This window comes from Cebus imitator, unplaced genomic scaffold, assembly GCF_001604975.1.
Source record: "Cebus imitator isolate Cc_AM_T3 unplaced genomic scaffold, Cebus_imitator-1.0 Scaffold232, whole genome shotgun sequence".
Lineage (NCBI taxonomy): Eukaryota > Metazoa > Chordata > Mammalia > Primates > Cebidae > Cebus > Cebus imitator.
Window position 1 is genome coordinate 211,607 of NW_016107547.1, and position 14,091 is coordinate 225,697.

A 14,091-nucleotide genomic window follows, 5' to 3' on the forward strand; every position below is an offset into this window, starting at 1 on the left:
TTTATAAGGTCTTTAAATCCTATTCATGAGACAGGAGCTCTCATACCTAATCACCTCTTAAAGACCCTGCCTTTTAATACTATCACATTCATAACACATGAATTTTAGAGATGACTCATTCAACTGCAGCAGTATCCCAGGATCACATTAATTTTTAAACAGCTATATTAGACAGCTGACTCAGATTAATTGTGTAGTAAGTCTACTCAAATCTTAGTTTGTTCATAAATGTGCTTGAAGAGTCATGGTTTTTTGAGTCTTTACTTGAACACTATTATTTAGACCCAGGAGCAAGATTCTATAGTAGTCCTGGGTATAATTCATCTTGTTAATGTTTTTCATCCCTGCCTCTGTCATCCAAAATGTTCACTCTCATTCAAGTTCCATATCATTGACAAAATTGTAAGCCAAACTGCAACATTTTTTCAACTAATTAGTAATGATTTTGAACAAGAATTACCATAAAATGTCACCGAAGTTTTAAGTTGGCACTACTTCACCTATTAGCACATTCTTGTGAGATATCTCAAACACAAATCAGTCTAGGTCTACCAAAATTCAGTTCATATTTTGCTATCTTTTCACATTAAGGGTATTGAGACCAGCTTTGTCTGATACCCTGCTAAAGACCAGATTAAGTACAGTTACAACATTTTCCCTGATCTACCAGTAACTTAAAACCTACCAAAAGAAGAAACAAGATTACTTTGGTATAACTTGTTCTCCATGAATCCATGTGGAATCCTATAAAAGTGATCATAAAATCATCTTTTAAATAAGAAAACTCCTGCCCCATCTACTCCTTCCTTTAAAAAAATAGAATAACGTCAATATGTCTCTAGTTTTCCTGTGTTCTTCCCAATATTCTTAAAATATTAAAACTTATACACAAACAAGGGTAGCTTGTAGCTTGATAAACAGTAGAAAGAGAATAGTCATAGAATCAGGTTTATATTCAACATTTGACTCCATAATTTACTTGTTGTATAGGAGATTACTTAATATTTCTTAGCCTTAATTTTTTTCCTTGTAAAATGTGAACAGTGCTATCTATTTGAAACAAGAGTAATAAAGCTTAGAAATGCTATATGTAACACATAGTTAATGGTACATACAAAGAAATTCTGTTATTATTGTTTATTTGGAATATAATTTATGTCTAGTAGCTTGTCTTCATTAAAGATATAAATCTTATGCTCTTGATCCTAATTCCAATTGTTCTTCCTTATGACCACTTAAAGCATTCCAATCCAAAGGTTATTTTCATGTCTACTCTGGCTTTGGATTCTTACCGCATTGTTGCTTCAGTTACAGTCTGAGTAGTAATATCTCAGGTGTAGTTTCAGATCCTGAGGCTTTGAATCAGATCATCTTCTTGATGCTACTCAGAACACTCCCCTCCTTATCTCTTTTAACTACTCCTCCTTTATTTTCCCAGTAAAACATATGCTTCCCCAGATTCCTCTCTCTTACTATCACAAATTCTCCCTTTGCGTTCTTTTTCAGGACTTTCCAGGTTTTCATGTAATCCAGAATGAAGTTTTGATGCCTGATTCCTCACTATTTCCTTGTTTTATATTAGAAGGCTGTAGAATTTTCCAAAGGAAGATTTCTCTGATTCACAAGTAACTATATTGAGTTATATTTTTCATGTTACCAAGTGACGAAGATGCATTTTGTAGATCTTTCTGATATCCTATGTTTCTTCATTAAAAATCTGCTTCATCCAAATATTTATTTTAGATAAGCATTAGATAGAGCTGAAATGACTATATGCAGTATAAAGGCATTATACGCTGTAGTAATAATTTGGGGTAGAAGTCTTCAGGATAAAATAGAATCACTTTAGCATGATATATGAATCCACATGATCTGGCCTCTGCCATGATCTTCCTATAGCCATAGCAAAGTACAGTTATATAGTGTAATATTTTATTTTTGTAGTTTTGCCCAAAAATCATCTGTCTGTAGTTCTCTACTGGGATTCAAGAATTAGTTCAATCATTACCTCCTTTGGTAAGTCTTCACCATATCCTTATGTTCCAAGTCTAAGTTAATGCAGCACCATTGTGATCATGCAGCACTCTGCATTTTCTTCTATTCAAGTGCTTATTAGGCTGTTTACTTGTCTGTCTTCCCAATAGTCTATAGGTTTCTCTAGGGCAGGGAATGTCCCTTATTCATTTCTGTGTACCCAACATTTAAATAGCAAAGAGTGAACAGTTGACAACTTAATTAGAAACATTTATCTAATAAACATGGAGACTGACAAGGGAGATCAGAATTTCTAAGGCCTAAGGCTGGAAATGAGTGTACACATAAGACATTTATAATTGAATGTATTCAAATAGATACTGCAGTAGGGACTGGGGGAGAAATTTTTGCCATTTATTAATGTCAATGGTTGTATATTTATAGTTAACATGAATAGTGATATGTCTTCAAACATAACTATTTTTAGAGGGAAGAGCATACCACATTTTAGTCTGAGTCATACCAGTTGGCCTAGTATGCATATACACACATATAAACACACAGACGTACACACATACTATTCCTGTCAAAGAGAAAGCTAGATCCCAGAAAATAATTTAATTTGGTTGAATAAAACATGGTTTAAAGTAATTGATTTTAAATTGTCGTTGAATTTTGACTTGATCTATTTAAATACCCCATATAAATAACATCCAGACTTGTCATACTTTCCTCTTGTTGGAATATTTACGTAGCATAAAGGCATGATACTCCTGAGACAAGCAGTTTTGGAGAATGATCATCTGAGGAACTGAATTCACTTAAGTGCTTATTTTATCAAACAGATGCATGTTAATGCATGAATGTGTGTGTGTATACATAAAAACATTTCTGTTATTTATATGCTTACTAAAACGCTGATTATTCACCTCTTCATTTAATATACATCATTAGTACACAGTGCCTGCTTGAATGCTTTCAGGGAAATTATATATATGACATAGTACACTTGTGGAAATCTGCTACTTAGTAATTGGTCACGAGTGGTCAAGTTGAACTCTATCAAACTGAAGGAAATACTCATATTTTGAGGTTGAGGTAGGGTGGAATTTCAAGGAACTTTCCATTTCTATTCATTTGCATTTGTGTTATTTGAGTATTTTAGTAAATTCTATTTTACTTTTGCAATCAGAATGAAAGATAAAAAGCAATTCTAAAAAGACAGTGTCAAGTTACTTCTGACCTGAGTAGAACTAATACAGCAGTGAATGCATTAGATAGTATAATATCATGTGGATTATAACAGCCTTGGTAAGATTTCTTTGAGAGGTAATAAAATTAGTTTTCCTTTGGCTCTGTATTTCATATTAAATGAACACCATGCACACATTCAAATTTATAAAAATAGAGATTAGAAAAACCATGATAACTTCAGAATTAAATATATGTAAAATCTGAATGAGGTTTGAGTCTATAATAGTTGTACACATGCAAATTTCCTTTGAATTTCACAGAGCCAGCTATATATAAAAAAAGGAAAAGTAGAAAATTGATTGGCACCATAACCACCTACCTTATTGTATGCTGCCTTGATCTTCACAGTATCTTGACCTGCTTTTCATAGTTGTCATTTTACTTGTTCCTCTTTTACTAATTCACACTTCTTGCCAAAGATAAAAATTGCCTTCTGTTGCCTATTGCCTAAGGGTACCACTTTCTTTCCCTTTCAAGAGAAAAAACATTCTAATTTGACATAGTACTCTGTGTCATCCATTTAAATAGTGGCTTTTAGGATATAAATGTGGACGTTTGTGGACTAACTAATAAAACAATGTATTAATTTATGATAAGACTTTTTGGCTCAGTAAGAAAAGTAAGCAGTAGTGTGCTGAGACTAGATGGTTCTGGATATACAATAGATTGAGGTGGGGAGACTTGTAATATACCTCTAAAATCATATCTTTTATGACTCATATCACTTAAAGCTGATATCATCTCTCAGTGAGATCATCTATGGTTTGTTCATGTAAAATGGGATTTCCTGTTTATACAAGGAGAACAATGCTAACATGGTTTATCACAGTGATCCAAGGAGTCTGTCTAAAGTGCCACAAGAGGAAGAAGTACGTTTTGATGAGTGAATGTAAATTAATCGGAAACATACTGGTCTGAACTTCTTTTACCTTGAGACACAGGAAGGATTCTAAATATTTCAACTAGAATATCATAAGTTTAAGGATGTCATATCAAGCTGAATTCGTGGCATTTGGCCTGAAGCTCAAAAAGTTTGAAATGAAAACAAGGTCAGTACCCATTACAGTCAGGGATACATTTCTTGCATTTGCTGATGAACAGATGAGCTCCATTACATTCTGATTTTCCAGAGGTTTATTTTCTCCCATCATTAATTTGGTACCATTTTCTGCCTCGTAATTTATTTAGTTTATCTACTCAGTGACCATTTGGTAAGAAAAACAAAACCTTACACGATGATAAATAAATGTTGAAGAGGTTATTTTATGTTAACCTAAGTTTTTACTTTTAGCTTATCATAAATGTGGCATAGCTAGGACATTTATTGTATTAGTTGTTGTTGTTTTTTTAAATTTTCTGCACCAGTGCTCCCCATTACTAGTGCAAACAATCAATACCTTGAATGACCAGCAATTTTATTTTTCCTCTTCCATGACATTGTTATAATTTTGAGCCTTAACAGTATTGAAAGAGGATGTGATCTTTCCTGGAATTTATATAAATTCTTGCTCTCTCTAATCTATGGTAAAATGTAGTTCTAAGATTTGAGAATGTGCTCTTCTGGAAAAGGATTTTTCACATTTTTCTTTTGCTTAGTAAGAAATGCTAGTGTCTACCAGCCAAACCTTCCTCAATGCTATATGCCAAACTCTCAGGCTTATTGAAAGTTGTTTAATTTGTAACCACAGCCCGCAATTCAGGCTAACGAAATGTTGGTCATCTTATGCAATAGAACCTACTGATAGGGTCTTTCTTAATAACAACTTAGGTAGCCAGAAGTTGGCAGAAACTGAAGTCCGCTTTTTGAGCAGCATTACTCTGTCATTTCTCAACAACTAGGTTCTGAGTACAAATCTCACAGGAAAGAAAACAAAGCTTATTTGTTGGGACAGAAGTCAAAAGAATTGTGTTAGGCAGTATTTCTGGGAGCATAATCTTATTTTTTAAGGTTTCCTGAAAGTGCTGAGGTCATCAGTTCTGTATTTTAGGACAACATTATGACATTAGGAAAGTGTCAGGAAAGAGCAAATCCTGTTGTGGAAAACTCTTACTCTAATGAGCTTATTGATTTGCTTTTCAAAATCCTAGTTTTTCTCAGGGGATTTTTGTACCTTGATTTTCCAAGAGCAACTAGCATTCCTGAATGAAGGTTTAACTTGACATCGCAAGTTAAACATCCATTGATGTAAGTGTTGCTTGGATTTAGCAAGTTTAGTAATCAGAAAAATTACTAAATAAGCATGATGCAGCACTGCTACTGCTGTGAAAAAAATTTTTTTTCTTAGTAATGATTGAAGTCCTGCTAACAGAGAGAAAGAAACCAATTGCATGTATCCAGAGCAATTCATTTCATAAGGATTGTGTGTGTGTATGTGAATATGAATGTCTGTGTGTGATTATTTAAGGGTAGATGCTTCTGTTCTATTTTTCTCCTTCTAGGTTGAGTCCTAAAGCAACAGCAGGAGGTAAATAAGGGAACAAGGGGTAGAAAGATGGAAAAGAGTCCTGGGCAGATAGAAAAGCATATGACAAATCCCAGAGATTACAAAGAGAATGTGGCGCTTTTGAGGAATTAGAATTCAGTACAGCAGGTGCATATAACATACTAGTGTGAACAGGAGATGTGAGTCTGGAGAGAGAAGCAGAAGCCAGATTATGAAGGATCTTAAAAGTCAACCTTTGAATCTGAGCTTTATTCTAAGGGTAATGGGAAACGATTGAAGGTTTAAGCAGGAAAAGCACATGAATCTAATAGTTAAAATGAGATGGCTACTATGATTATTGTCTTATAGGTACAGTGCTCTACAGTTTACAAATAACTTTCCAAATCATTATCTATTTAGTCTTCTTAATGGCTTTACACAATATGTGAATTAATTATGATTATTATTTGCATTGAACAAATAAATGAACTGAAGCTTGTAGGAATTCATGAATGTTCAATGTCATAATTGTCAACAACTGTGAAATATTAGATTTTACTATGCTTGTTGAAAGCTTACGAATTCATTTTTTCCCATTGCCCTTCAAGTATGATTGGAGTAAACTAATGTGGCTTAGGTAGCTGCTGCACATTCAGTAATGTACTTCACAGATGAGGATCCCAGAGTTTAGGAAACTTCAGTGTTTTTGCTTCCCCAACACTTGCACTTGGAGGAAGATAGTGTCTTTATTATCCCAGATGACAGCAAACAGACCTGCTGTCTCTCCTAGAAGAATACACTATTTCCATCTTCCATAGTTGTTTGCTATGCAAACATTGTGAAAAGATAGTCTAGTAGAAAGCTCACAATGCTTCTAATCAGATGTGCAGAAAATGAGAAACTCGTAGAAAATTGTCTCTTATCAGTAACCCTTAGGCTTGGATGCCAAATCCCATGCTTGTCCTATACTCCTGTTCTTGCATAAGATTTATAATTTTTGAACATATTCACAGCATTGAATAAAATCAAAGCCTTTATATAGAGACCAGTCTTCTGTGATAGCAAGAAATTTTTTCTTATGACTACACAATTGTCAAATTAAGTAAATTGACACAGAAGTGTTCCCGTTTCTTTTCCCCTTGTGCTAGCATTTAGAAAATTGCAGTAACTTTTACTGTCTGTATTTGGAGAAAATAAAACTAAAGGATCATGACCAAATGATTTTTTTTTAATTAAACTTTAAAAATTGCCCCTTCATGGTGATTGGAACTGCAGACCAGCATCATTGCTGCCAGAACCATTCAATGTGAAAGGAAATGCTTCAAGGAGCAAGAGAAATGATTGACTAGTAAAATTTCAATAAATAATGAAACTGCATTTGGTGTGTACTTCAGTATTTTAGGACATTGTATCAAATGTAGAGAGTGTGTGGGTCATATCCACTGGAAATACATCAATTTCTACTCTGTAGAGAAAGTGACAGACTTATATGTTTACAAAATCCTTAGAAAACTCTACATATATGAAATTACGAAACAGGAAGAGAAGGGACCATGAGTTACTGATCACTTTCTATATCCCATATAATTTATTTAGTTATAACCCTATAAGATCATTATTATTCTTATTATAATGATTATAACTGAATTTTAAGAAAACTAACTTGCTTAAAATTGTTCAGTTGTTATGTGACCAGTCTTAGATTTGAGTTTAGGTAAAACTATCCATGCTTGTCTTCATTTTGTCACCATACTACCTATGTATAAATTCTTGCAATTACATAGGATACTTGGAGTTATTATTTCTTAAGAGGGAAAGAAGTATGTTGACATGGCCAAGTCAATATGTTGTGCTATTTGAGGAAATTTCAAAGTATAAACAAAAGAAATAAGATAGGTTAGACAAAAAAGCAGGGGCTATGGTAAGTTGGGGGTAGGAAAAAGAAAAATAATCAGTGACTTCATTTCTCAAGTTGGCAAACCTAGACAACACCAGTGTTTATGTGTATTAGCTAATTGGATACAAGAAGATTTATAAATTCTACCTGCCCAATTCTATCCAAAAGAATGTGTTCATAACGGTTATGTTTGGATTGCTTGAACTACTGAATCAGATCAACTACTGGGGATTTCATTACTGAGAAACAATTCATTATGGTAGTTAAAAAATATTGTGGTTTCATTGCTTGTGCTTTCTGTAAGAAATTGGTCAATCCAGTGATAGAGTTCAGTGAAACCGATTATTTGGGCCCTGTGGACAAATTAATACATCAAAGTAGTAGTTTAGCAGGACATTGATCCTTTTCAGGCCATTGGAGTTGACTTCCTGTAGACACAGCTTTAATCTTAAGAGCCTGAAGAGCAAATGTTGCTTTTCTCATTCCTCTTTCAGGCCTTTAATACAAGCTGTGTAAGATTTTGATATAACGCAATGTAATAAGGAGCAGAATTGTATCAGTTTTCTAATGTCAGTCAGGGAGCTATGCTGATACTTGCTGAGTTACCTTGCCTGCCTGGGATTACTCATGTGACTGCTCCAACTTGGACTCTGAAAAGTAATCTCTAAACACATTCCCAAGAAAATAAAAACCACTGGGATAAAATGCATTAGTGGGAATGGAGGCAAGGTCATAAATAATCTGAAATAAATATCTCAATAAAGGCTGTATAGAATCAATTACAATGAAAAAGCCTTGTTAGCAATACACACTGGGAAATGATTTGAGAGAATGGATAATTTCATTATTTGTTTGGATTTTGATAAATGTGTTTTCTACTTGGTAACTTTAATGAGAATCCTTGAAATGGAATTAATCATGTTAAATTTAAAAAAATGAATTAAAGGAAATATTTTAAACAAATTAAAATTTACCTGTGAGGCACATAAACACAGTATACATAAGGCAAATATGTTTGTAAAAATGGAAAGTTATAATAAATTGATTGGGGGAAAAGTTGGAATTGTGCTTTAAAAAAGTTTCCATAAGTAACATATGATGTCTGAGGAATTGGTAATGTTCCTCAGGCTTCCATGCAGTTGGCCTATTATATGAGATGAAATATATTGCTAGTAGTAAGGTTTTGACTGTCTTTCTAGAAAATCAAAGTTTTAATTGACATTGGGGTTTCTGCAGCATATTCTTTTGGGAAGACATAACAACGAAATGTTATGTCGTTGGAAGAATTTATTATCTTTTATCAGAAGTTGAAAGGTTGTAGAGTCAAGAAGTTGGGAATGAGGGACTGCTATTTCTTCTTTCAATAGAAACTGTTGAAAATAAACATATGAATACAAAGTTATTATTTCAAGTAACTGCCACATTGTCTTCTGAGCTAGTGATACTAATAAACAGTTAATAAGGAAGTCTTTTTGACTGTCTCTTAAGAATTTTTCTCTTTTCTTTTATCTACTCTCCTTTCCATTCATCAGAAAATTGTTATTAAGCATCTACGTGTCAGGTGTTTGTGCTAAACTCTAGTGATTTAATGGTAAACAAGAACATGACCCATATCATCTTGGAGTTTACAGTGTAATATAGAATATAGACATGTAAACACATTCTAATACAGTGTGATACATGCTAAGATCAAAGTGCAGAATAATATGTACACAGAGTGAAAGCAGCTAAGTCAGCCAAAATTTCAGGGAAGGCTTTCTAGGGGAAATTAACATATAGTTGAGATATAAATGATAAATAATAGGATAGTTAGCTAAGAGAATAACAGAGGAATTGATGTGGTTTTATAGAGGAAACAGATTATAAAAAGATTTGGATGTAAGAACAAGCTCAGAATCTCCAGTGCTGGAGAAGAGAACTTTAGGATGAGAGTGGTAATAGGTAAGAGTTGGAGCGGGGCTGGGCATGGTGGCTCACGCCTGTAATCCCAGCACTTTGGGAGGCCAAGGTGGGCAGATCACCTGAGTTCAGATGTTCGACACTAGCCTGGCCAACATGATGAAACCCCATCTTTACTAAAAATACAAAAATTAGCTGGGCATGGGGGTGGGTGCCTGTAATCCCAGCTACTTGGGAGGCTGAGGCAGGAGAATTGCATGAACCTGGGAGGCAGAGGTTGCAGTGAGCCGAGATTGCTCCACTGCACTCCAACCTCAGCAACAGAGTGAAACTCCATTTCAATAAAAAAATGACTTGGAGGGGAAGGAGAAGCGAAACAACAAGAACCATAAAGCCATGTATTAGACTTAACATTGATTGCAATAAGAAACTATTGAATAGAGTTAAGCAGGGGAATGACACAACCAGATATGTTTTAAAAGATGACTCTTAACTGTTGTGTGCAGCATAGCAGGGCAGAGTGGGAGGACAAGAGAAAAGGCAGTGCAGTCATTAAGGAAGGTATTGCAACAATTTATGTGAATAATGGAGGCATGGATTAGGGTTGTGGCAGTAAAGGTGGATTCAAGAGATTTTGGAGTTACAATTCACAAGATTTGGTGATGTGTCAGCCAGGGCAAGTGGTGAGAGATCAAAGACTCAGTAACAAATTCTGTTTCTGATTTAGACATTGCCTAAAACAGGCAACACTGTTGGAGAAAGATTAAGGAATGAGAGTGATAATAATTTTGTTTCCACAGTAAAACATTCCACTGAAATTATTTAGGAAGCTGTTGGAAGTATATGTGGAATTAACTTATGGGTGATGATTGAAGCCATTTGAACTGGGAGATCCCAGGGAGAGTATATTGAGTAGCAGGAAATGGACTCAGAACAGATCCTTGAGAAGTAAGCTCTCATTTAAGGGATGGCCATATTAAAAGTAGCCATCAAAATAGATTAAAAGGAGAGATATCTGGAGAATGTGGTTTTATTGAAAGCAAGGGAGAAAACTATTTTTTTTTTTTTTTTTTTTTAGGGGGGGGTTGCCTCTTGTTACCCAGGCTGGAGTGCAATGGCGCAATCTCGGCTCACCACAACCTCCGCCTCCTGGGCTCAGGCAATTCTCCTGCCTCAGCCTCCTGAGTAGCTGGGACTACAGGCACGCGCCACCATGCCCAGCTAATTTTTTGTAGTTTTAGTAGAGACGGGGTTTCACCATGTTGACCAGGATGGTCTCGATCTCTTGACCTTGTGATCCACCCGCCTCGGCCTCCCAAAGTGCTGGGATTACAGGCTTGAGCCACCGCGCCCGGCCTGAAAAATACTTTTAAAAGGAGGTGGTGGTCAATGGTATGTAAAGGTTCTATGATAAGGATTGTGAAAGGATTCATTAGATTAAACTACAAGGATGTCTGTGATTTTGGCAACAATGGTTTTGAGGTGAGAGATCAGTAAGACTTGATTTGTGAGCCTGTCATGACCCTGCTAATCAAAGCAGGATGTAGCAAAGAAACGGCCAAAACTAGCAAGGCCCAAGATGGTGATAAAAGAGACCTCTAGTTGCTCTCATTGCTCCTTACACACTAATTATAATGGATTTGCATAAGATATTCAGTGCCATGACAGTTTATGAATGATGCAATGGCCATGACCCAGAAGTTACCTTATATGATTCTGGTAACTCTCTGCCCTTTCTGCAGAAAGTTCTTGAATAACCCATCCCTTTGATTAGTATATAATTAAGAATGGGTATAAATACAGCTAGCCAGTAATCCATGAGTGCTACTCTGGGCCACACTGCCTATGAGATAGCCTTGCTTTGTCTATGACCACAGCCATTTTGCTGTACACTGTTGCTCTAATAAACGTGCTTTCTTTCACTCTTGGCCTGCTCTCGAATTCCTTCCTGAGTGAAGCCAGTAACTCTCTCAGGTGAAGCCCCAGTTAATACAAAAAAAATCTCATTTCCACTCTACTCTGTTTGTTCCCTTGTAACATGTTGTGATGTTATAGCACATCACGACCAGGATAGTGACACTGATAGAGTCAATGCACAGAATATTTCCATCACCACAAGGATCCTTTGTATTGCCCTTTTATATAGCACCACTGACTCTCGTTATTCCCTCCTATCTTCACCCTTTCTTACCATGTGGCAACCACTAGTCTGTTACACTTTGTATGATATTGCCAGTTAAAGACTACAGATTGGGTACAGTGTATACTGCTCAGTTGATAGGTATAACAAAATCTCACAAATCACCAACAAAGAACTTACTCATATAAACAAAAAATGTTGCTTTCTATGATTTTTTTTAAAAAATACTGTTATATGAGTGAAATCATGCAGTAGATAACATTTTAGGAATTGCCTTTTTCATTCATTATAATTATCTGAAGATTCATCCAGAAAAGACAGAAATGTATCATTCATATGTGTGTATCAAATGTGTATTATCAAAATTTCCCTTTCTCTCTTTTACTGTTTTCTCTGACATCACAATATTAACCAGAATGAACAAAGTAAAGCATTACCCATTTGACCAGTGGAAGAGAATGCAATGAGAACTGAATAAAGCATCTCTAAACTTCACGTTGTAGCCAGTTCCTATTTTCTCCAGAAGACGGTTGAGAAGAATGAGTAATGTGGGCTCTCCTGAGTTTAGTTACACTTTTAATTAGTTCAGTAAGCTCTTTTCTCTCTCAGTGAAACTGTAGGTAAATGGGTAATTAATTGTTTTGGCATTTTATTTTTTATTTTCCAGTAATATTTTTAAAATTATTATTATACTTTAAGTACTGGTGTACATGTGCAGAATATGCAAGTTTGTTACATAGGTATCCATGTGTATTTTGGCATTTTATACCTTCTTTTATCTAAATGACAGCAGAGACATCATTGGGCATTTCTCATATTTTTCAGAAATTAGAAGTATGTGAAAGCAGCAGGTTTTTCTTCAACTGGATAACTATAATTTCACACTTAACCAAATAGTCTGTCTTCACTAAGTGTAGTACCAAGATAGGTGAAGTAAAAATGTAATATCAAATAGCATTACCTTCCCTATGTTTTCACAAAAGAGGCTATTTAGATTGGATATTCTTCTGTGAGCTAATGGAATAATTGCACACTTAGAGTGTTCATATTTACAATTGATATCATCTCCATATTACTGTGTTTCTAAGGAACCTGTAATCTTGGTATGTAGGCGATAAAACACTTTTTAGAGAGTGAAATGCTTCTTTGAGCCTACTCTGCCTCTGGAGTTTGTAGAAGGAGATGCTGTGTAACCGGGCTCATACCTAGCAGTTGGCCTGCATCTTGCCATTCTGCTAGTTTTATTTATTTCTTTCTGTGGAGTAAATCTCAGAGATGAAACTGTTCTCATCCACTTTTCATTCATGGGAAAGGATGCTTTTAAAAAGAAATATGTAGCTAGAAGTTTGTGCAGAAGGGATTGCATGAGTGCACATAGAAATGAAAACATGGATACACTTTCATAAATTCTGGCTAATATCAGAATCTGCGGTACTCAACATGTTAGGCTCACCGGATCTAAGTTGTTTGTATCCTGTTTGTAGTGGAGAGGCATGCAAATTTAGGATCCAACACCCTTTTTATATTGATAATGTTATATACCACAAGAGCTTCATGTTGTTTCTGAGTACTACTCAATATAATGACTGGGAGACTTTTGCAGAGAAGATGAGTATGACAAGGCAATGTACATAAAAGTTACAGTCATTTAATAACAATAATAGCATAACATTTAAGGGGGGATTATACTGTTAAATTCTTTATATAAATTTTTGTTTTTTTATGTAGACTGATACATTATTTTCATAGAACAATGAGAAAGTTGGATTTAGCACATTCTCCATCAGTGCATCTCTTTTTGGATGAAAATTTTATGGGCACAATTTCAGAACTTATTCTGAGATGTGAATTCTTCAAAAAGTTGGCATCCAGCTTCATTCAGTTTTATTACTAAGGTATGTGAGGCTAAGGATTTATGTGTTTGCAGTTAATCTTTATAGAAATAACCTTATTGTCTACCAACTGATTAATGGATAAACAAAGATAGTACATACATACAATGGAATATTATTTAGTTGTAAAAATAAAGGAAATATTGCATGCTGTAACATGGATAATACTTGGAAACATTAGGCTAAGTGTAAAAAGTCAGTCATTCATATACGTGTGTGTTTGTGTATTTTTTAAGCCTCTTTTTCTTAATTAGCTTGACAATTTATTTTCTTTTCTTAATTTTAGACAATCTGGTGAGTACAAACTAGTGTCTCATTGATTTTGATTAACATTATTTGATGCATAATGATGTTGAACAGTTTTTTGTGTGTGCTTATTGGCCATTTGTTTACCTTCTTTGGAGAAGTGTCTATCCAGATCCTTTTTTATTGTTTTTGTTTTTTCTGTTCTTTTTTTGTTTGTTTTGGGGGTTTTGGTTTTTGTTTCTTTGTTTGGGACAGGGTCTCATTCTGTTGCTAAGGCTGGAGTGCAGTGGCACAATCATGGCTCGCTAGAGCCTTAACCTTCTGGACACAGGTGATTTTCCCACCTTAGCCTCCCAGGTAACTGGG